The sequence below is a fragment of the Medicago sativa genome, chromosome 8, assembly GCF_051527215.1.
Source record: "Medicago sativa cultivar Bolivia chromosome 8, Bolivia_mono, whole genome shotgun sequence".
Taxonomy (NCBI): Eukaryota; Viridiplantae; Streptophyta; class Magnoliopsida; order Fabales; family Fabaceae; genus Medicago; species Medicago sativa.
The window spans coordinates 40409658-40432680 of NC_140756.1; the positions used below are offsets into that span (position 1 = coordinate 40409658).

General features: G+C 37.0%; 3 long non-coding RNA genes across 3 annotated transcripts; 2 read left to right on the forward strand and 1 right to left on the reverse strand.

Annotated features, from left to right (window-relative positions):
• The first annotated feature begins 993 nt into the window (after positions 1 to 993).
• Positions 994 to 3059, forward strand: LOC146899077 (uncharacterized). Its single transcript, XR_015022922.1, has 2 exons — positions 994 to 1324; positions 2780 to 3059. It is a non-coding gene; the product is annotated as an uncharacterized LOC146899077 (long non-coding RNA).
• Positions 3060 to 6523: 3464 nt separating this feature from the next.
• Positions 6524 to 8595, forward strand: LOC146899078 (uncharacterized). The gene is made up of 2 exons (XR_015022923.1): positions 6524 to 6854; positions 8316 to 8595. It is a non-coding gene; the product is annotated as an uncharacterized LOC146899078 (long non-coding RNA).
• A 7506-nt stretch (positions 8596 to 16101) lies between these two features.
• LOC146899079 (uncharacterized) lies at positions 16102 to 18562 on the reverse strand. The gene is made up of 2 exons (XR_015023742.1): positions 18238 to 18562; positions 16102 to 16328 (listed from the first exon to the last, which is right to left on the reverse strand). It is a non-coding gene; the product is annotated as an uncharacterized LOC146899079 (long non-coding RNA).
• Between the last annotated feature and the right edge of the window lie 4461 nt (positions 18563 to 23023).

A 23023-nucleotide genomic window follows, 5' to 3' on the forward strand; every position in this document is an offset into this window, starting at 1 on the left:
GGGAAAATGATGTGACTGATTTTGCAAAAGAAGAGAGGTGGGGTTGATTTTGCAGTGAAGAGGAACTATAAGGAATAAAGGGGTGGGCGATAATCAAGTTTTTTTTTTTGAGTTTGTGTGTTGCTGTATTTTCTGGGGTAGTATGATGATTATGTTAAGATTATGAAGGATATGAAGGAAGAAGAAGAAGAAAGGGAAGGAAAAAAATTAATTGTAGGTGGTTTATGGTTAGATACAGTACACTTTCGTGATCCAGTAATCATTTTATTAAAAATTGATCAAAAGGTTAAAATTAAAATTTTAATAAAGTCTATGGTGGACCACCTATAAAGTTGGTTGACCTTAGACATTTAAGGTTAAAAATTAATGGATAGGATCCTATGCAGTTTGGAAGAATTTTTGAAAAGCTTGAATTTCTCGAATATGAGTACCTTTGCTCTTCTTCGATTTGTTCTGCACATTGTTAAAAGTAAGTATCAATCGAGGAAGAAAAGTATCAAGATTCACTCAATTGGCTTGACGTCTATAGTAGTCTTGCCACCATCAAGTACATGCATGAGATAAGGCAAAAGGAATTGGCTTAAAAACAAGGTTTTGTCTTTGAGTTTGGCGCAAAATTGATCTCATGCTCTATCAAGGGCTGCTTCAGATCGTCTACACATTTATACAAAGAGCTAGGTTTCGGTTGAACCAAACCAAATTGTCTGGCAACGTGGATTGGCTGATAGCCATACACCGCATAAGGTCCACCGGTTGTTATCCTGCTAGACAGGAATGTGGGAGTCAGATAAGCTTTCCATATAGCATTTATCTCTGCTTCATCTTCGATCAAAGACGCTGGGAACTCTTTTCTAAACCAAGTTGTCTGTAACGCCCCATTTTAATTCTATTATTTTTAGTAGATGTGTGAATATTTTTGTATGACTTTATTTGTTATACATATGATTTTATGTGAAATATATATTTTATATGATTTTTATGTGATATATGTTGTGATGCTATTTTATTATATGATTTATGGAGTTGTGTTTTATTTGAATGAATATTGTTTTATTATTTGATAAGATAGTAAGAGAAATAGAAATAATATAGAAATAGTGTTTATTTTGGTTTAAGGGGAATAATGAGGAATTAATAGAAATTAAGGGAGTTAAGAGAAAAGAGAGGTTTTAGTTTACAGTAAAAACAGAAAGTCAGAAACAAAAACATTTTCACGTGAAAACTCTAGAAAAAACTGGTTTTGGAGAGAAGGAAGAGAAAGCTAGGAGAAGAGCTAGGAAGAGAGGATCCAACCAATTTTTGTTGTAGAATTTGCTGAGATAAGGTAAGGGTGGGATTCCTTTCAATAATCTTGATATATAATTTGAAAATTGATGAAATAGTTGTTCTTGAGTTTAGGGTTTGAGAGGTTATGTTAGATGATAATTTATGATAAAACATGTTGTTTAATTGTATGAATATAGGTTGTTTTACCCCTATGATGTATACTAAACCTGTAAACATTGTTCTAATTCATTTTGGGTGATTGGGGGATCAAAAATTGGGTTTTTGGAGTGAAAACTGGTCTTTCCCGTAAGCTGTGAATGTCCAAAATCGGGCCCCGAACTGCCAAAATCGGGCCCCGAATTCTGAGCTGATTTTTCAGCTTTGGTTCGACAAAAATCGGGCCCCGAACTGCCGAAATCGGGCCCCGATTTCCTGTCAGTCAAAACTGGAAAACACTCACTTTTTCGCCCGTTTCTGTTTTGAATTAGCTTTCGGTGTAAACATAAAAGTTGTAGATAATTGAGTTAGCTTTCTAATGGCCTTGGTTTGGAGTGGAAAAGATTTGTAGATTTTGAGTTATGATAAAAATAGTCCAAGTGGGTCTTTAGCAAAATTTAAGAAAACTTAGCATAACTAATCCCAAGTTAGTCCAAAAACTTATGGTTGGTTTCCCAACTTCAAACTTAAGTGTTAGGGCTTTAGTTGAGGTGTTTTATGGATATTTGACTTATGTTCTATTGATCAAAACTTAATTGCTTTTGGGGGATGTTTTAGACTTGAGCTGAATGTAATTGATTTATAAATATATGTTATGTTGTTGATTCCGTTGTTGACGTTGTTGTATCATCTAATGTCAAAGTTGGGGAGTGTGTCATAATTGTTTTAGGCACATATGTTGTTGTTGTAGTCGCTGTTGAAGTTGTATGTTGATATACACAAGTTGAGTCCATTTGCATACTCACATCTGTTGGGGGCTTATGCCCTGGAATGTTCATCATTCAACCCGTTGGGGGCTTATGCCCTGGAATGTTTATCATTCACCTGTTGGGGGCTTATGCCCTGGGATGCTTTAACCATCCAAATTGTTGGGGGCTTATGCCCTGGAATGCTTAGCATTCAACGCGCGTAGATTGGTACCACCTGCATGATGCATAGTTGTTGTTGTCGTAGCATTGTTGAGTAGTTGTTGTTGTCGTAGCATTGTTGAGTAGTTGTTGTTGTCGTAGCATTGTTGAGTCGTTGTTGTTGTCGTAGCATTGTTGAGTCGTTGTTGTCGTTGTAGCATTGTCGAGTTGTCGGTGTCGTTGTGGATAATGTTGTTGTTGTTGTTGTTGTACCTTGTTGCTGAAATTAATTATGTTGTTGCTTATGTATTTATTTATAAACTTTATTAATGATGCATGTTGTGATATGTTGTTGTTTTCATTAATTCGATGAATTATATATTATTATTATTGGATAAGTTTCTCACCCCTTCTGCGTATATGTTGCCTCGACCGTGGGTAATGTGCAGGTAATGATGGCTTGTAGGTTGATTGGCTCAAGTGTCTAGGGCTCTGATACATATTAGGATGGGGATCGTCGCGAGTGTCTTCTCATTTCTTTTATGTATCACATATTTTGGAAAGGACTTGCTATTAGAATAAAGTTGAATTATGTTGTGGCCTTTGTGCCAAGATTTTTATTGATGTTGAATTTGGTTAAATTTATATTTTAAAGAATTATTCCGCTGCAGTTTGTAAGATAATTTAAATGTTGGTATTTAAATAAATAGATATTTCCTATTTATGAAATTTTTATTAGCAGTGTGACACTCCGTTGTGTGGTTACTCTGATTAAATTAACTAATATTACGCTGTTGGGAGAACGGGGTGTTACAATTGGTATCAGAGCAGGTTGGTCCGTCTGGCCAATTAGTAGAGTCGTGTCGAGCCTAGTAGTGTTGTGTGACAATTTTGTATTGTCCTAATTGTTGTTTGTTGTTTGTTGTGCAATCCCTTGTATGAACTGGTTGGAGTACAACCATGTGCATACTAATTGTTTTAGAAAGACGGTGTACTTTTCTTCTGCTGAAGAAGAGAGTGGAGCAGAATTTTTATCTACCAAGCAGCTGAAGCGGTTAGAGCATGATGGAAACTTGATGTTTTCCTTGATAGCGTATTTGTCTGTAGAGAATCAGTCGATAATTGATAGACTGCCCGTTGTGAATGAATTTCCTGAAGTTTTTCCTGATGAGATTCCAGATGTGCCACCAGAGAGGGAGGTTGAATTTTCGATTGATCTTGTGCCGGGTACGAAGCCTGTGTCGATGGCTCCTTACCGTATGTCAACTTCAGAGTTGGCAGAGTTGAAGAAACAGTTAGAAGACTTGCTTGATAAGAAGTTTATAAGACCAAGTGTGTCACCTTGGGGAGCGCCTGTGTTGCTAGTTAAGAAGAAGGATGGTAGCATGAGATTGTGCATAGATTACCGTCAGCTGAATAAAGTGACGATAAAGAATAGGTATCCACTTCCGAGAATTGATGACTTGATGGATCAATTAGTGGGTGCTCGAGTGTTTAGCAAGATTGACTTGAGGTCAGGTTATCATCAGATTAAGGTGAAGGATGAAGATATGCAGAAGACGGCCTTTAGGACACGGTATGGACACTATGAATATAAAGTGATGCCTTTCGGTGTTACTAATGCGCCTGGTGTGTTCATGGAGTATATGAACATAATTTTTCATGCTTTTCTGGATAAGTTTGTTGTTGTATTTATTGATGATATCTTGATTTATTCTAAGACTGAAGAAGAGCATGCAGAACATTTGAAGATTGTTTTACAGGTGCTGAAAGAAAAGAAATTGTATGCAAAACTATCAAAGTGCGAGTTCTGGTTAAGTGAAGTAAGTTTTCTTGGCCATATTATTTCTGGTAGTGGTATTGCAGTTGACCCGTCAAAAGTAGAAGCGGTATCGCAATGGGAGACTCCTAAGTCAGTTACGGAGATTAGAAGTTTTCTTGGTTTGGCCGGTTATTATAGAAGATTTATCGAAGGATTTTCAAAGTTGGCACTTCCATTGACTCAGTTGACCTGTAAAGGTAAAGCTTTTGTGTGGGATGCTCAGTGTGAGAATAATTTCAAGGAGTTGAAGCGAAGATTGACAACGGCTCCAATTTTGATTTTACCAGAGCCAGATAAACCTTTTGTTGTATATTGTGATGCGTCAAAGTTGGGCTTAGATGGTGTGCTTATGCAAGATGGCAAGGTAGTAGCTTATGCTTCGAGACAGTTGAGAATTCATGAGAAGAATTACCCTACACATGATTTAGAGTTGGCTGCTGTGGTTTTTGTGTTGAAAATTTGGAGACATTATTTATATGGTTCCAGATTTGAAGTGTTTAGTGATCATAAAAGTTTGAAATATTTATTTGATCAAAAGGAGTTGAATATGAGGCAGAGAAGGTGGCTAGAGTTGTTGAAAGATTATGATTTTGGCTTAAATTACCATCCGGGTAAAGCTAATGTGGTTGCAGATGCCTTGAGTAGGAAAACGTTGCACATGTCGGCTATGATGGTGAAAGAATTTGAATTGCTGGAACAGTTTAGAGACTTGAGTCTTGTTTGTGAATTGGCACCTCAGAGTGTGCAGTTGGGTATGTTGAAAATTAATAATGATTTCTTGAAGAGTATCAAGGAAGCACATGAAGTTGATGTGAAATTTGTAGACTTGATGGTTGCTAGTAATCAGACTGCAGATGGTGATTTCCAGGTTGATGATCAAGGAGTGTTGAGATTCCGAGGCAGGATTTGTATCCCTGATAATAATGAATTGAAAAAGTTGATTTTTGAAGAAAGTCACAGAAGTAGCTTGAGTATCCATCCGGGAGCTACAAAGATGTATCATGACATGAAGAAACTGTTTTGGTGGTCTGGGTTGAAGCGTGATGTCGCACAATTTGTTTATGCGTGTTTGACTTGTCAGAAATCGAAAGTTGAACATCAGAAGCCTGCTGGTTTGTTGACACCATTAGATGTTCCGGAATGGAAATGGGATAGCATCTCCATGGATTTTGTGACGAGTTTGCCAACCACTCAAAGAGGGCATGATGCCATTTGGGTCGTTGTCGATAGATTGACGAAGTCGACACATTTTATTCCGATTAATATCACCTATTCAGTAGCTCAGTTGGCGGAGATCTATATTCATAATATTGTGAAGTTGCATGGTGTTCCATCGAGTATTGTGTCGGATAGGGATCCGAGGTTCACTTTGAGATTTTGGAAGAGCTTGCAAGAAGCTTTGGGCTCTCAGTTGAAGTTGAGTTCAGCGTATCATCCGCAAACAGATGGTCAGTCAGAAAGAACGATTCAATCATTAGAAGACCTGTTGAGGGTGTGTGTACTTGAGCAAGGTGGAGCTTGGGACAGTCACCTACCATTGATAGAGTTCACGTACAACAATAGTTACCACTCGAGTATTAGTATGGCACCTTTCGAAGCTTTATATGGTCGAAGGTGTAGGACTCCTTTATGTTGGTTTGAGTCGGGTGAAAGTGTTGTGTTGGGACCTAAAATAGTTCAGCAAACTACGGAGAAGGTCAAGATGATAAGAGAGCATATGAAAGCGTCGCAGAGTCGACAGAAGAGTTATCATGACAAGCGTAGAAAAGACCTTGAGTTTCAAGAGGGTGACCATGTGTTCTTGAGAGTCACTCCTATGACCGGTGTGGGTCGTGCATTGAAGTCCAAGAAGTTGACTCCAAAGTTTATTGGTCCTTATCAGATATCTGAGAGAGTTGGCACGATGGCTTATAGAGTTGGTTTGCCACCACATCTTTCGAACTTGCATGATGTGTTTCATGTGTCGCAACTTCGGAAGTATGTAGCGGATCCTTCACATGTTATTCCTAGAGATGATGTGCAAGTTAGAGACAACCTTACAGTGGAGACTTTACCTTTGAGGATTGATGATCGCAAGGTGAAGACGTTGAGAGGCAAAGAGATACCTCTAGTGAGGGTTGTTTGGGGAGGAGCAACTGGTGAAAGTCTTACTTGGGAGTTGGAGAGTAAGATGCAGGAGTCATATCCTGAGTTGTTTGCTTGAGGTAATATTTCGAGGACGAAATTCTCTAAGTTGGGGAGAGTTGTAACGCCCCATTTTAATTCTATTATTTTTAGTAGATGTGTGAATATTATTATATGACTTTATTTGTTATACATATGATTTTATGTGAAATATATATTTTATATGATTTTTATGTGATATATGTTGTGATGCTATTTTATTATATGATTTATGGAGTTGTGTTTTATTTGAATGAATATTGTTTTATTATTTGATAAGATAGTAAGAGAAATAGAAATAATATAGAAATAGTGTTTATTTTGGTTTAAGGGGAATAATGAGGAATTAATAGAAATTAAGGGAGTTAAGAGAAAAGAGAGGTTTTAGTTTACAGTAAAAACAGAAAGTCAGAAACAAAAACATTTTCACGTGAAAACTCTAGAAAAAACTGGTTTTGGAGAGAAGGAAGAGAAAGCTAGGAGAAGAGCTAGGAAGAGAGGATCCAACCAATTTTTGTTGTAGAATTTGCTGAGATAAGGTAAGGGTGGGATTCCTTTCAATAATCTTGATATATAATTTGAAAATTGATGAAATAGTTGTTCTTGAGTTTAGGGTTTGAGAGGTTATGTTAGATGATAATTTATGATAAAACATGTTGTTTAATTGTATGAATATAGGTTGTTTTACCCCTATGATGTATACTAAACCTGTAAACATTGTTCTAATTCATTTTGGGTGATTGGGGGATCAAAAATTGGGTTTTTGGAGTGAAAACTGGTCTTTCCCGTAAGCTGTGAATGTCCAAAATCGGGTCCCGAACTGCCAAAATCGGGCCCCGAATTCTGAGCTGATTTTTAAGCTTTGGTTCGACAAAAATCGGGCCCCGAACTGCCGAAATCGGGCCCCGATTTCCTGTCAGTCAAAACTGGAAAACACTCACTTTTTCGCCCGTTTCTGTTTTGAATTAGCTTTCGGTGTAAACATAAAAGTTGTAGATAATTGAGTTAGCTTTCTAATGGCCTTGGTTTGGAGTGGAAAAGATTTGTAGATTTTGAGTTATGATAAAAATAGTCCAAGTGGGTCTTTAACAAAATTTAAGAAAACTTAGCATAACTAATCCCAAGTTAGTCCAAAAACTTATGGTTGGTTTCCCAACTTCAAACTTAAGTGTTAGGGCTTTAGTTGAGGTGTTTTATGGATATTTGACTTATGTTCTATTGATCAAAACTTAATTGCTTTTGAGGGATGTTTTAGACTTGAGCTGAATGTAATTGATTTATAAATATATGTTATGTTGTTGATTCCGTTGTTGACGTTGTTGTATCATCTAATGTCAAAGTTGGGGAGTGTGTCATAATTGTTTTAGGCACATATGTTGTTGTTGTAGTCGCTGTTGAAGTTGTATGTTGATATACACAAGTTGAGTCCATTTGCATACTCACATCTGTTGGGGGCTTATGCCCTGGAATGTTCATCATTCAACCCGTTGGGGGCTTATGCCCTGGAATGTTTATCATTCACCTGTTGGGGGCTTATGCCCTGGGATGCTTTAACCATCCAAATTGTTGGGGGCTTATGCCCTGGAATGCTTAGCATTCAACGCGCGTAGATTGGTACCACCTGCATGATGCATAGTTGTTGTTGTCGTAGCATTGTTGAGTAGTTGTTGTTGTCGTAGCATTGTTGAGTAGTTGTTGTTGTCGTAGCATTGTTGAGTCGTTGTTGTTGTCGTAGCATTGTTGAGTCGTTGTTGTCGTTGTAGCATTGTCGAGTTGTCGGTGTCGTTGTGGATAATGTTGTTGTTGTTGTTGTTGTTGTTGTACCTTGTTGCTGAAATTAATTATGTTGTTGCTTATGTATTTATTTATAAACTTTATTAATGATGCATGTTGTGATATGTTGTTGTTTTCATTAATTCGATGAATTATATATTATTATTATTGGATAAGTTTCTCACCCCTTCTGCGTATATGTTGCCTCGACCGTGGGTAATGTGCAGGTAATGATGGCTTGTAGGTTGATTGGCTCAAGTGTCTAGGGCTCTGATACATATTAGGATGGGGATCGTCGCGAGTGTCTTCTCATTTCTTTTATGTATCACATATTTTGGAAAGGACTTGCTATTAGAATAAAGTTGAATTATGTTGTGGCCTTTGTGCCAAGATTTTTATTGATGTTGAATTTGGTTAAATTTATATTTTAAAGAATTATTCCGCTGCAGTTTGTAAGATAATTTAAATGTTGGTATTTAAATAAATAGATATTTCCTATTTATGAAATTTTTATTAGCAGTGTGACACTCCGTTGTGTGGTTACTCTGATTAAATTAACTAATATTACGCTGTTGGGAGAACGGGGTGTTACATTGTCCCTCGAGTCCTATTTGTAAATGGGGCCAAAGAAGAGGTGAAAACATCACATCCTAAAAGGGCCTCACAAGCAAGGGAAAATAACTCTTGTGAGTTTCTGTTGCCATATCGAAGCATGGCTAGACCGATTCCTTCAGTGGATCTATCTTCGTATGCCTTTGTAAAATTTGTAACACCCCGTTCTCCCAACAACGTAATATTAATTATTATAATCAGAGTAATCACACAACGGAGTGTCACACTACTTTTCAAAAATTCATAAATAGAAAATATCTATTTATTTAAGGCCAACATAAAGAATCTTAATAAACTGCAGCGGAATAATTCTTTAAAAATATAATTTCAACCAAAATTCAACATCAATGAAAATCTTGGCACAAAGGCCCCAACATAATTCAACTTTATTTTCAACAACGATAAACTCTAATAGCAAGTCTTTTCCAAAATATGTGATACATAAAAGAAATGAGAAGACATTCGCAACGATTTCCCCATCCTAGTATGTATCAGAGCCCTAGACACTTGAGCCGACCAAATTTCGGAGGGGGGGGGGGGGGGGGGGAGGTAATTGAAGTTTTGTTAAAGTCATGGGGGAAATTGACGAAACATACAATTTCGGAGGGGTAATTGCCTATTTACTCATTTTATTTTTTCAGTTTGGTCCCTTAACTATTAAGTGTCTCAAATTGGTCCCTTATGTATTGTGTCGTTACCTATTTTGGTCATCTCCATTAGTTTTTTAATGTCTAATATTTTTGATATGATTTCCTTTCCTTCTTCTTCTCTCTTCTTCCTTTCGATCTTCATCATCTTAATTATTAAGTTCATACAAAAACCCATAAAAATTAGAACAAACAAGCAAAAAAAAAAAAACAAGAACTGGGTGAATCTTTCACCATTCACTGAAATCTCAAATTAATTGTTCCTCCATTTACAACCTTGAAACCATGAACTAGCAACACAATTAATTCTTCCTCCATTACAACCTTGCAACCTTCTCAAATTTAAAACTCAGATTCATTTGTTCCTCTATTACAACCTTGCATTAGAAACATAATTAATACAAATAAATGGAAAAAACAAACAAATGAACAAATTAAAAAGAAAAGAAAAGAAAAGAAAAGGAAAATCATTGAAGCCAAAACCCTCCTCTCTCAGAAACATATCTCACTGAAGCCAAACCCCCCTTTCTCTCGACAACATATCCTTCTAGTTCCACCGTTTTCCGCTCACCGCACCGACTTTCTCGCTCTCGTTGTCGTCTTTTACTCACAACTCTATGTGTCTGTAAAAATCGTTGTTAAGGTAAGGTCCTATTCTTCAATTAGTTTGAGTTGGTGTGTTCCTTCCTTCCTTCCCCTTATTCCTATGTTTGTGATTGAATCAAAATGATTTAGGGGGTCAAAGAGAAAAAAGGGTCGAAAAGAGAACAAACATTAAAAGGGTGGTTATGTTTTCTGGAAATGGTGGTAGTAATCCAAGCAAGGAGGAGGATTGAAGGGAAAATGATGTGACTGATTTTGCAAAAGAAGAGAGGTGGGGTTGATTTTGCAGTGAAGAGGAACTATAAGGAATAAAGGGGTGGGCGATAATCAAGTTTTTTTTTTTGAGTTTGTGTGTTGCTGTATTTTCTGGGGTAGTATGATGATTATGTTAAGATTATGAAGGATATGAAGGAAGAAGAAGAAGAAAGGGAAGAAAAAAAATTAATTGTAGGTGGTTTATGGTTAGATACAGTACACTTTCGTGATCCAGTAATCATTTTATTAAAAATTGATCAAAAGGTTAAAATTAAAATTTTAATAAAGTCTATGGTGGACCACCTATAAAGTTGGTTGACCTTAGACATTTAAGGTTAAAAATTAATGGATAGGATCCTATGCAGTTTGGAAGAATTTTTGAAAAGCTTGAATTTCTCGAATATGAGTACCTTTGCTCTTCTTCGATTTGTTCTGCACATTGTTAAAAGTAAGTATCAATCGAGGAAGAAAAGTATCAAGATTCACTCAATTGGCTTGACGTCTATAGTAGTCTTGCCACCATCAAGTACATGCATGAGATAAGGCAAAAGGAATTGGCTTAAAAACAAGGTTTTGTCTTTGAGTTTGGCGCAAAATTGATCTCATGCTCTATCAAGGGCTGCTTCAGATCGTCTACACATTTATACAAAGAGCTAGGTTTCGGTTGAACCAAACCAAATTGTCTGGCAACGTGGATTGGCTGATAGCCATACACCGCATAAGGTCCACCGGTTGTTATCCTGCTAGACAGGAATGTGGGAGTCAGATAAGCTTTCCATATAGCATTTATCTCTGCTTCATCTTCGATCAAAGACGCTGGGAACTCTTTTCTAAACCAAGTTGTCCCTCGAGTCCTATTTGTAAATGGGGCCAAAGAAGAGGTGAAAACATCACATCCTAAAAGGGCCTCACAAGCAAGGGAAAATAACTCTTGTGAGTTTCTGTTGCCATATCGAAGCATGGCTAGACCGATTCCTTCAGTGGATCTATCTTCGTATGCCTTTGTAAAATTTGTAACACCCCGTTCTCCCAACAACGTAATATTAATTATTATAATCAGAGTAATCACACAACGGAGTGTCACACTACTTTTCAAAAATTCATAAATAGAAAATATCTATTTATTTAAGGCCAACATAAAGAATCTTAATAAACTGCAGCGGAATAATTCTTTAAAAATATAATTTCAACCAAAATTCAACATCAATGAAAATCTTGGCACAAAGGCCCCAACATAATTCAACTTTATTTTCAACAACGATAAACTCTAATAGCAAGTCTTTTCCAAAATATGTGATACATAAAAGAAATGAGAAGACATTCGCAACGATTTCCCCATCCTAGTATGTATCAGAGCCCTAGACACTTGAGCCGACCAAATTTCGGAGGGGGGGGGGGGGGGGGGGAGGTAATTGAAGTTTTGTTAAAGTCATGGGGGAAATTGACGAAACATACAATTTCGGAGGGGTAATTGCCTATTTACTCATTTTATTTTTTCAGTTTGGTCCCTTAACTATTAAGTGTCTCAAATTGGTCCCTTATGTATTGTGTCGTTACCTATTTTGGTCATCTCCATTAGTTTTTTAATGTCTAATATTTTTGATATGATTTCCTTTCCTTCTTCTTCTCTCTTCTTCCTTTCGATCTTCATCATCTTAATTATTAAGTTCATACAAAAACCCATAAAAATTAGAACAAACAAGCAAAAAAAAAAAAACAAGAACTGGGTGAATCTTTCACCATTCACTGAAATCTCAAATTAATTGTTCCTCCATTTACAACCTTGAAACCATGAACTAGCAACACAATTAATTCTTCCTCCATTACAACCTTGCAACCTTCTCAAATTTAAAACTCAGATTCATTTGTTCCTCTATTACAACCTTGCATTAGAAACATAATTAATACAAATAAATGGAAAAAACAAACAAATGAACAAATTAAAAAGAAAAGAAAAGAAAAGAAAAGGAAAATCATTGAAGCCAAAACCCTCCTCTCTCAGAAACATATCTCACTGAAGCCAAACCCCCCTTTCTCTCGACAACATATCCTTCTAGTTCCACCGTTTTCCGCTCACCGCACCGACTTTCTCGCTCTCGTTGTCGTCTTTTACTCACAACTCTATGTGTCTGTAAAAATCGTTGTTAAGGTAAGGTCCTATTCTTCAATTAGTTTGAGTTGGTGTGTTCCTTCCTTCCTTCCCCTTATTCCTATGTTTGTGATTGAATCAAAATGATTTAGGGGGTCAAAGAGAAAAAAGGGTCGAAAAGAGAACAAACATTAAAAGGGTGGTTATGTTTTCTGGAAATGGTGGTAGTAATCCAAGCAAGGAGGAGGATTGAAGGGAAAATGATGTGACTGATTTTGCAAAAGAAGAGAGGTGGGGTTGATTTTGCAGTGAAGAGGAACTATAAGGAATAAAGGGGTGGGCGATAATCAAGTTTTTTTTTTTGAGTTTGTGTGTTGCTGTATTTTCTGGGGTAGTATGATGATTATGTTAAGATTATGAAGGATATGAAGGAAGAAGAAGAAGAAAGGGAAGAAAAAAAATTAATTGTAGGTGGTTTATGGTTAGATACAGTACACTTTCGTGATCCAGTAATCATTTTATTAAAAATTGATCAAAAGGTTAAAATTAAAATTTTAATAAAGTCTATGGTGGACCACCTATAAAGTTGGTTGACCTTAGACATTTAAGGTTAAAAATTAATGGATAGGATCCTATGCAGTTTGGAAGAATTTTTGAAAAGCTTGAATTTCTCGAATATGAGTACCTTTGCTCTTCTTCGATTTGTTCTGCACATTGTTAAAAGTAAGTATCAATCGAGGAAGAAAAGTATCAAGATTCACTCAATTGGCTTGACGTCTATAGTAGTCTTGCCACCATCAAGTACATGCATGAGATAAGGCAAAAGGAATTGGCTTAAAAACAAGGTTTTGTCTTTGAGTTTGGCGCAAAATTGATCTCATGCTCTATCAAGGGCTGCTTCAGATCGTCTACACATTTATACAAAGAGCTAGGTTTCGGTTGAACCAAACCAAATTGTCTGGCAACGTGGATTGGCTGATAGCCATACACCGCATAAGGTCCACCGGTTGTTATCCTGCTAGACAGGAATGTGGGAGTCAGATAAGCTTTCCATATAGCATTTATCTCTGCTTCATCTTCGATCAAAGACGCTGGGAACTCTTTTCTAAACCAAGTTGTCCCTCGAGTCCTATTTGTAAATGGGGCCAAAGAAGAGGTGAAAACATCACATCCTAAAAGGGCCTCACAAGCAAGGGAAAATAACTCTTGTGAGTTTCTGTTGCCATATCGAAGCATGGCTAGACCGATTCCTTCAGTGGATCTATCTTCGTATGCCTTTGTAAAATTTGTAACACCCCGTTCTCCCAACAACGTAATATTAATTATTATAATCAGAGTAATCACACAACGGAGTGTCACACTACTTTTCAAAAATTCATAAATAGAAAATATCTATTTATTTAAGGCCAACATAAAGAATCTTAATAAACTGCAGCGGAATAATTCTTTAAAAATATAATTTCAACCAAAATTCAACATCAATGAAAATCTTGGCACAAAGGCCCCAACATAATTCAACTTTATTTTCAACAACGATAAACTCTAATAGCAAGTCTTTTCCAAAATATGTGATACATAAAAGAAATGAGAAGACATTCGCAACGATTTCCCCATCCTAGTATGTATCAGAGCCCTAGACACTTGAGCCGACCAAATTTCGGAGGGGGGGGGGGGGGGGAGGTAATTGAAGTTTTGTTAAAGTCATGGGGGAAATTGACGAAACATACAATTTCGGAGGGGTAATTGCCTATTTACTCATTTTATTTTTTCAGTTTGGTCCCTTAACTATTAAGTGTCTCAAATTGGTCCCTTATGTATTGTGTCGTTACCTATTTTGGTCATCTCCATTAGTTTTTTAATGTCTAATATTTTTGATATGATTTCCTTTCCTTCTTCTTCTCTCTTCTTCCTTTCGATCTTCATCATCTTAATTATTAAGTTCATACAAAAACCCATAAAAATTAGAACAAACAAGCAAAAAAAAAAAAACAAGAACTGGGTGAATCTTTCACCATTCACTGAAATCTCAAATTAATTGTTCCTCCATTTACAACCTTGAAACCATGAACTAGCAACACAATTAATTCTTCCTCCATTACAACCTTGCAACCTTCTCAAATTTAAAACTCAGATTCATTTGTTCCTCTATTACAACCTTGCATTAGAAACATAATTAATACAAATAAATGGAAAAAACAAACAAATGAACAAATTAAAAAGAAAAGAAAAGAAAAGAAAAGGAAAATCATTGAAGCCAAAACCCTCCTCTCTCAGAAACATATCTCACTGAAGCCAAACCCCCCTTTCTCTCGACAACATATCCTTCTAGTTCCACCGTTTTCCGCTCACCGCACCGACTTTCTCGCTCTCGTTGTCGTCTTTTACTCACAACTCTATGTGTCTGTAAAAATCGTTGTTAAGGTAAGGTCCTATTCTTCAATTAGTTTGAGTTGGTGTGTTCCTTCCTTCCTTCCCCTTATTCCTATGTTTGTGATTGAATCAAAATGATTTAGGGGGTCAAAGAGAAAAAAGGGTCGAAAAGAGAACAAACATTAAAAGGGTGGTTATGTTTTCTGGAAATGGTGGTAGTAATCCAAGCAAGGAGGAGGATTGAAGGGAAAATGATGTGACTGATTTTGCAAAAGAAGAGAGGTGGGGTTGATTTTGCAGTGAAGAGGAACTATAAGGAATAAAGGGGTGGGCGATAATCAAGTTTTTTTTTTTGAGTTTGTGTGTTGCTGTATTTTCTGGGGTAGTATGATGATTATGTTAAGATTATGAAGGATATGAAGGAAGAAGAAGAAGAAAGGGAAGAAAAAAAATTAATTGTAGGTGGTTTATGGTTAGATACAGTACACTTTCGTGATCCAGTAATCATTTTATTAAAAATTGATCAAAAGGTTAAAATTAAAATTTTAATAAAGTCTATGGTGGACCACCTATAAAGTTGGTTGACCTTAGACATTTAAGGTTAAAAATTAATGGATAGGATCCTATGCAGTTTGGAAGAATTTTTGAAAAGCTTGAATTTCTCGAATATGAGTACCTTTGCTCTTCTTCGATTTGTTCTGCACATTGTTAAAAGTAAGTATCAATCGAGGGAGAAAAGTATCAAGATTCACTCAATTGGCTTGACGTCTATAGTAGTCTTGCCACCATCAAGTACATGCATGAGATAAGGCAAAAGGAATTGGCTTAAAAACAAGGTTTTGTCTTTGAGTTTGGCGCAAAATTGATCTCATGCTCTATCAAGGGCTGCTTCAGATCGTCTACACATTTATACAAAGAGCTAGGTTTCGGTTGAACCAAACCAAATTGTCTGGCAACGTGGATTGGCTGATAGCCATACACCGCATAAGGTCCACCGGTTGTTATCCTGCTAGACAGGAATGTGGGAGTCAGATAAGCTTTCCATATAGCATTTATCTCTGCTTCATCTTCGATCAAAGACGCTGGGAACTCTTTTCTAAACCAAGTTGTCCCTCGAGTCCTATTTGTAAATGGGGCCAAAGAAGAGGTGAAAACATCACATCCTAAAAGGGCCTCACAAGCAAGGGAAAATAACTCTTGTGAGTTTCTGTTGCCATATCGAAGCATGGCTAGACCGATTCCTTCAGTGGATCTATCTTCGTATGCCTTTGTAAAATTTGTAACACCCCGTTCTCCCAACAACGTAATATTAATTATTATAATCAGAGTAATCACACAACGGAGTGTCACACTACTTTTCAAAAATTCATAAATAGAAAATATCTATTTATTTAAGGCCAACATAAAGAATCTTAATAAACTGCAGCGGAATAATTCTTTAAAAATATAATTTCAACCAAAATTCAACATCAATGAAAATCTTGGCACAAAGGCCCCAACATAATTCAACTTTATTTTCAACAACGATAAACTCTAATAGCAAGTCTTTTCCAAAATATGTGATACATAAAAGAAATGAGAAGACATTCGCAACGATTTCCCCATCCTAGTATGTATCAGAGCCCTAGACACTTGAGCCGACCAAACCTACAAGTCATCAGTACCTGCACATTACCCACGGTCGAGGCAACATATACGCAGAAGGGGTGAGAAACTTATCCAATAATAATAATATATAATTCATCAAATTAATGAAAACAACAAAGCATATCACAACAGTCATCATTAATAATGTATTTAAATAAACACATAAGCAACGACATAATTATTTTCAGCAACAAGGTACAGTAACAACAACAACAACAACGTTATCCACAACGACACCGACAACTCGACAATGCGACAACGACAACAACTTGACAATGCTACAACGACAACAACAACCCAACAATGCTACGACAACAACAACTAATGCATCATGCAGGTGGTACCAATCTACGCGCGTTGAATGCTAAGCATTCCAGGGCATTAGCCCCCAACAATTTGGATGGTTAAAGCATCCCAGGGCATAAGCCCCCAACAGGTGAATGATAAACATTCCAGGGCATAAGCCCCCAACGGGTTGAATGATGAACATTCCAGGGCATAAGCCCCCAACAGATGTGAGTATGCAAATGGACTCGACTTGTGTATATCAACATACAACTTCAACAACGACTACAACAACAACATATGTGCCTACAACAATTATGACACACTCCTCAACTTTGACATTAGACGTTACAACAACGTCAACAACGGGAATCAACAACATAGCATATATTTATAAATCAATTACATTCATCTCAAAGTATAAAACATCCCCCAAAAGCAATTAAGTTTTGATCAATAGGACATAAGCCAAATACCCATAAAACACCTCAACTAAATCCCTAACACTTAAGTTTGAAGTTGGGAAACCAACCAAATGTTTTTAGACTAACTTGGGATTAGTTTTGCTAAGTTTTCCTAAAGTTTTCTAAAGACCCACTTTGACTATTTTTATCATAACTCAAAATCTACAAATCTTTTCCACTCCAAACCAAGGCCATTAGAAAGCTAACTCAATTATCTACAACTTTTATGTTTACACCGAAAGCTAATTCAAAACAGAAACGGGTGAAAAAGACGCAAGAACGCGAAACAGGGAAAGCTGTCAAATCGGAGTACGATTTGGAAAATCGGAGTACGATTTTCTGGGTCAAAATTTGCATTTTCATTCGTAAATAATCGGAGCACGATTTGGCAAAATCGGAGCACGATTTGGCACAGGCTGTTACGATTTTTGCACCATTTTTCACCCCAAAACCCAATTTTTGATCCCCTAATCACCCAAAATGAATTAGAAACATGTTTACAGGTTTAATAGACAACATAGGGGTTAAAAATACATATAATCATGCAATTCAACAACAAGTTTCATCATAATTCATCATCTAACATAACTTCTCAAACCCTAAAAACCAAGAACAACAAATTCATCAATTTTCAAATTATATATTATGATTATTGAAAGGAATCCCACCCTTACCTTATCACAGCAAATTCTACAGCAAAAACGGTTGGATTCTCTCTTCCTAGCTTTCTCTTGGTTCTTCTCCTTTTTCTCTCCAAAACCAGTTTTTCTATTGTTTGTACGTGAAACTGTTTCTATCTGATTTTCTTTCTTTTACTCCCAAAAAAATATAACTCCTTTCTTTTCATTTAACTCCCACTAAACTCTCATAATTATTTACTTAATTCCCATTAACCAAAATAAATAATAATTCTACTCCTATTTTTATTTCTCCTAATGTTTCCACAAATAATAAAGCCATACTCATTTAAATAATATACAACTCCCTAAATCATATAATAAAATAGCATCACACCATATATCACATAAAATCACCAAAAACACATATTTCACATAAAATCATATATTTAACAGATAAAGTCATATAAAAATATTCACACATCTATTAAAAGTAATAGAATAAAAATGGGGCGTTACAACTCTCCCCAACTTATAGAATTTCGTCCTTGAAATATTACCTCAAGCAAACAACTCAGGATATGACTCCTGCATCTTACTCTCCAACTCCCAAGTAAGACTTTCACCAGTTGCTCCTCCCCAAACAACCCTCACTAGAGGTATATCTTTGCCTCTCAACGTCTTCACCTTACGATCATCAATCCTCAAAGGTAAAGTTTCCACCATAAGATTGTCCCTAACTTGCACATCATCTCTAGGAATAACATGTGAAGGGTCCGCTACATACTTCCGAAGTTGCGACACATGAAACACATCATGCAAGTTCGAAAGATGTGGTGGCAAACCAACTCTATAAGCCACCGTGCCAATTCTCTCAGATATTTGATAAGGACCGATAAACTTTGGAGTCAACTTCTTGGACTTCAATGCACGACCCACATTGGTCATAGGAGTGACTCTCAAGAACACATGGTCACCCTCTTGAAACTCAAGGTCCTTCCTACGCTTGTCATGATAACTTTTCTGTCGACTCTGCGACGCTTTCATATGCTCTCTTATCATCTTGACCTTCTCCGTAGTCTGCTGAACTATTTCAGGTCCCAACACAATACTTTCACCCGACTCAAACCAACATAAAGGAGTTCTACACCTTCGACCATATAAAGCTTCGAAAGGTGCCATACCAATACTCGAATGGTAACTATTGTTGTACGTGAACTCTATCAATGGTAGGTGACTGTCCCAAGCTCCACCTTGCTCAAGTACACACACCCTCAACAAATCTTCTAATGATTGAATCGTCCTTTCCGACTGACCATCTGTTTGCGGATGATAAGCTGAACTCAACTTCAGCTGAGAGCCCAAAGCTTCTTGCAAGCTCTTCCAAAATCTCGAAGCGAACCTCAGATCTCTATCTGACACAATACTCGACGGAACACCATGCAACTTCACAATATTATGAATATAAATCTCCGCCAACTGAGCTACCGAATAAGTGATATTAATTGGAATAAAGTTTGCCGACTTCGTCAATCTATCGACAACAACCCAAATGGCATCATGCCCTCTTTGAGTGTTTGGTAAACTCGTCACAAAGTCCATGGAGATGCTATCCCATTTCCATTCCGGCACATCTAAAGGCGTCAACAAACCAGCAGACTTCTGATGTTCAACTTTCGATTTCTGACAAGTCAAACAAGCATATACAAATTGTGCGACCTCTCGCTTCAACCCAGACCACCAAAACAGTTTCTTCAAGTCGTGGTACATCTTTGTAGCTCCCGGATGGATACTCAAGTTGCTTCTGTGACTTTCTTCTAAAATCAACTTTTTCAATTCATTATTATCAGGAATACAAATCCTATCTCGGAATCTCAACACTCCTTGATCATCAACCTGAAAATCACCATCTGCATTCTGATTACTAGCACCCATCAAGTCTACAAATTTCACATCAACCTCCTGGGCTTCTTTGATACTCTTCAAGAAATCATTATTAATTTTCAACATACCCAACTGCACACTCTGAGGTGCCAATTCACAAACAAGATTTAAGTCTCTAAACTGTTCCAGCAATTCAAATTCTTTCACCATCATAGCCGACATGTGCGACGTTTTCCTACTCAAGGCATCTGCAACCACATTAGCTTTACCCGGATGGTAATTTAAGCCAAAATCATAATCTTTCAACAACTCTAGCCACCTTCTCTGCCTCATGTTCAACTCTTTTTGATCAAATAAATATTTCAAACTCTTATGATCACTAAACACTTCAAATCTAGAACCGTACAAATAATGCCTCCAAATTTTCAACACAAAAACCACAGCAGCCAACTCTAAATCATGTGTAGGATAATTCTTCTCATGCATTCTCAATTGTCTCGAAGCATAAGCTACTACCTTGCCATCTTGCATAAGCACACCACCTAAGCCCAACTTGGACGCATCACAATATACCACAAAAGGTTTATCCGGCTCTGGTAAAATTAAAATTGGAGCCGTTGTCAATCTTCGCTTCAACTCATTGAAATTATTCTCACACTGAGCATCCCACACAAAAGCTTTACCTTTACAGGTCAACTGAGTCAATGGAAGTGCCAACTTCGAAAATCCTTCGATAAATCTTCTGTAATAACCAGCCAAACCAAGAAAACTTCTAATCTCTGTAACTGACTTAGGAGTCTCCCATTGTGATACCGCTTCAACCTTCGACGGGTCAACTGCAATACCACTACCAGAAATAATATGGCCAAGGAAACTTACTTCACTTAACCAGAACTCGCACTTTGACAACTTTGCATACAACTTCTTTTCTTTCAGCACCTGCAACACAATCTTCAGATGTTCTGCATGCTCTTCTTCAGTCTTAGAATAAATCAAGATATCATCAATAAATACAACAACAAACTTATCCAAAAAAGCATGAAAAATTCTGTTCATATACTCCATGAACACACCTGGCGCATTAGTGACACCGAAGGGCATCACTTTATACTCATAATGGCCATACCGTGTCCTAAAGGCCGTCTTCTGCATATCTTCATCCTTCACCTTAATCTGATGGTAACCTGACCTCAAATCAATTTTACTAAACACGCGAGCACCCACTAATTGATCCATCAAGTCGTCAATTCTCGAAAGTGGATACCCATTCTTTATCGTCACTTTATTCAGCTGACGGTAATCTATGCACAATCTCATGCTACCATCCTTCTTCTTAACTAGCAACACAGGTGCTCCCCAAGGTGACACACTTGGTCTTATAAACTTCTTATCAAGCAAGTCTTCTAACTGTTTCTTCAACTCTGCTAACTCAACTGCTGATATACGGTAAGGAGCCATCGACACAGGCTTCGTACCCGACACCAGATCAATTGAAAATTCAACCTCCCTCTCTGGTGGCACATCTGGAATCTCATCAGGAAAAACTTCAGGAAATTCATTTACAACCGGCAACCTATCAATCACAGCCTGATTCTCCACAGACAAATACACCATTAAAGAGAACATCAAGTTTCCATCATGCTCTAACTGCTTCAGCTGCTTAGTAGATAACAATTCTGCTCCACTCTCTTCTTCGGCAGAAGAAAAACACACCGACTTACTAAAACAATTAATATGGACATGGTTGTACTCCAACCAGTCCATACAAAGGGTTACACAACAAACAACAAACAGGACAACAAGGAAAATACAAAATTGTCACACAACACTACTAGGCTCGACACGACTCTACTAATTGGCCGGACGGACCGACCTGCTCTGATACCAATTGTAACACCCCGTTCTCCCAACAACGTAATATTAATTATTATAATCAGAGTAATCACACAACGGAGTGTCACACTACTTTTCAAAAATTCATAAATAGAAAATATCTATTTATTTAAGGCCAACATAAAGAATCTTAATAAACTGCAGCGGAATAATTCTTTAAAAATATAATTTCAACCAAAATTCAACATCAATGAAAATCTTGGCACAAAGGCCCCAACATAATTCAACTTTATTTTCAACAACGATAAACTCTAATAGCAAGTCTTTTCCAAAATATGTGATACATAAAAGAAATGAGAAGACATTCGCAACGATTTCCCCATCCTAGTATGTATCAGAGCCCTAGACACTTGAGCCGACCAAACCTACAAGTCATCAGTACCTGCACATTACCCACGGTCGAGGCAACATATACGCAGAAGGGGTGAGAAACTTATCCAATAATAATAATAATATATAATTCATCAAATTAATGAAAACAACAAAGCATATCACAACAGGCATCATTAATAATGTATTTAAATAAACACATAAGCAACGACATAATTATTTTCAGCAACAAGGTACAGCAACAACAACAACAACGTTATCCACAACGACACCGACAACTCGACAATGCGACAACGACAACAACTCGACAATGCTACAACGACAACAACAACCCAACAATGCTACGACAACAACAACTAATGCATCATGCAGGTGGTACCAATCTACGCGCGTTGAATGCTAAGCATTCCAGGGCATTAGCCCCCAACAATTTGGATGGTTAAAGCATCCCAGGGCATAAGCCCCCAACAGGTGAATGATAAACATTCCAGGGCATAAGCCCCCAACGGGTTGAATGATGAACATTCCAGGGCATAAGCCCCCAACAGATGTGAGTATGCAAATGGACTCGACTTGTGTATATCAACATACAACTTCAACAACGACTACAACAACAACATATGTGCCTACAACAATTATGACACACTCCTCAACTTTACCATTAGACGTTACAACAACGTCAACAACGGGAATCAACAACATAGCATATATTTATAAATCAATTACATTCATCTCAAAGTCTAAAACATCCCCCAAAAGCAATTAAGTTTTGATCAATAGGACATAAGCCAAATACCCATAAAACACCTCAACTAAATCCCTAACACTTAAGTTTGAAGTTGGGAAACCAACCAAAAGTTTTTAGACTAACTTGGGATTAGTTTTGCTAAGTTTTCCTAAAGTTTTCTAAAGACCCACTTTGACTATTTTTATCATAACTCAAAATCTACAAAGCTTTTCCACTCCAAACCAAGGCCATTAGAAAGCTAACTCAATTATCTACAACTTTTATGTTTACACCGAAAGCTAATTCAAAACAGAAACGGGTGAAAAAGACGCAAGAACGCGAAACAGGGAAAGCTGTCAAATCGGAGTACGATTTTCTGGGTCAAAATTTGCATTTTCATTCGTAAATAATCGGAGCACGATTTGGCAAAATCGGAGCACGATTTGGCACAGGCTGTTACGATTTTTGCACCATTTTTCACCCCAAAACCCAATTTTTGATCCCCTAATCAC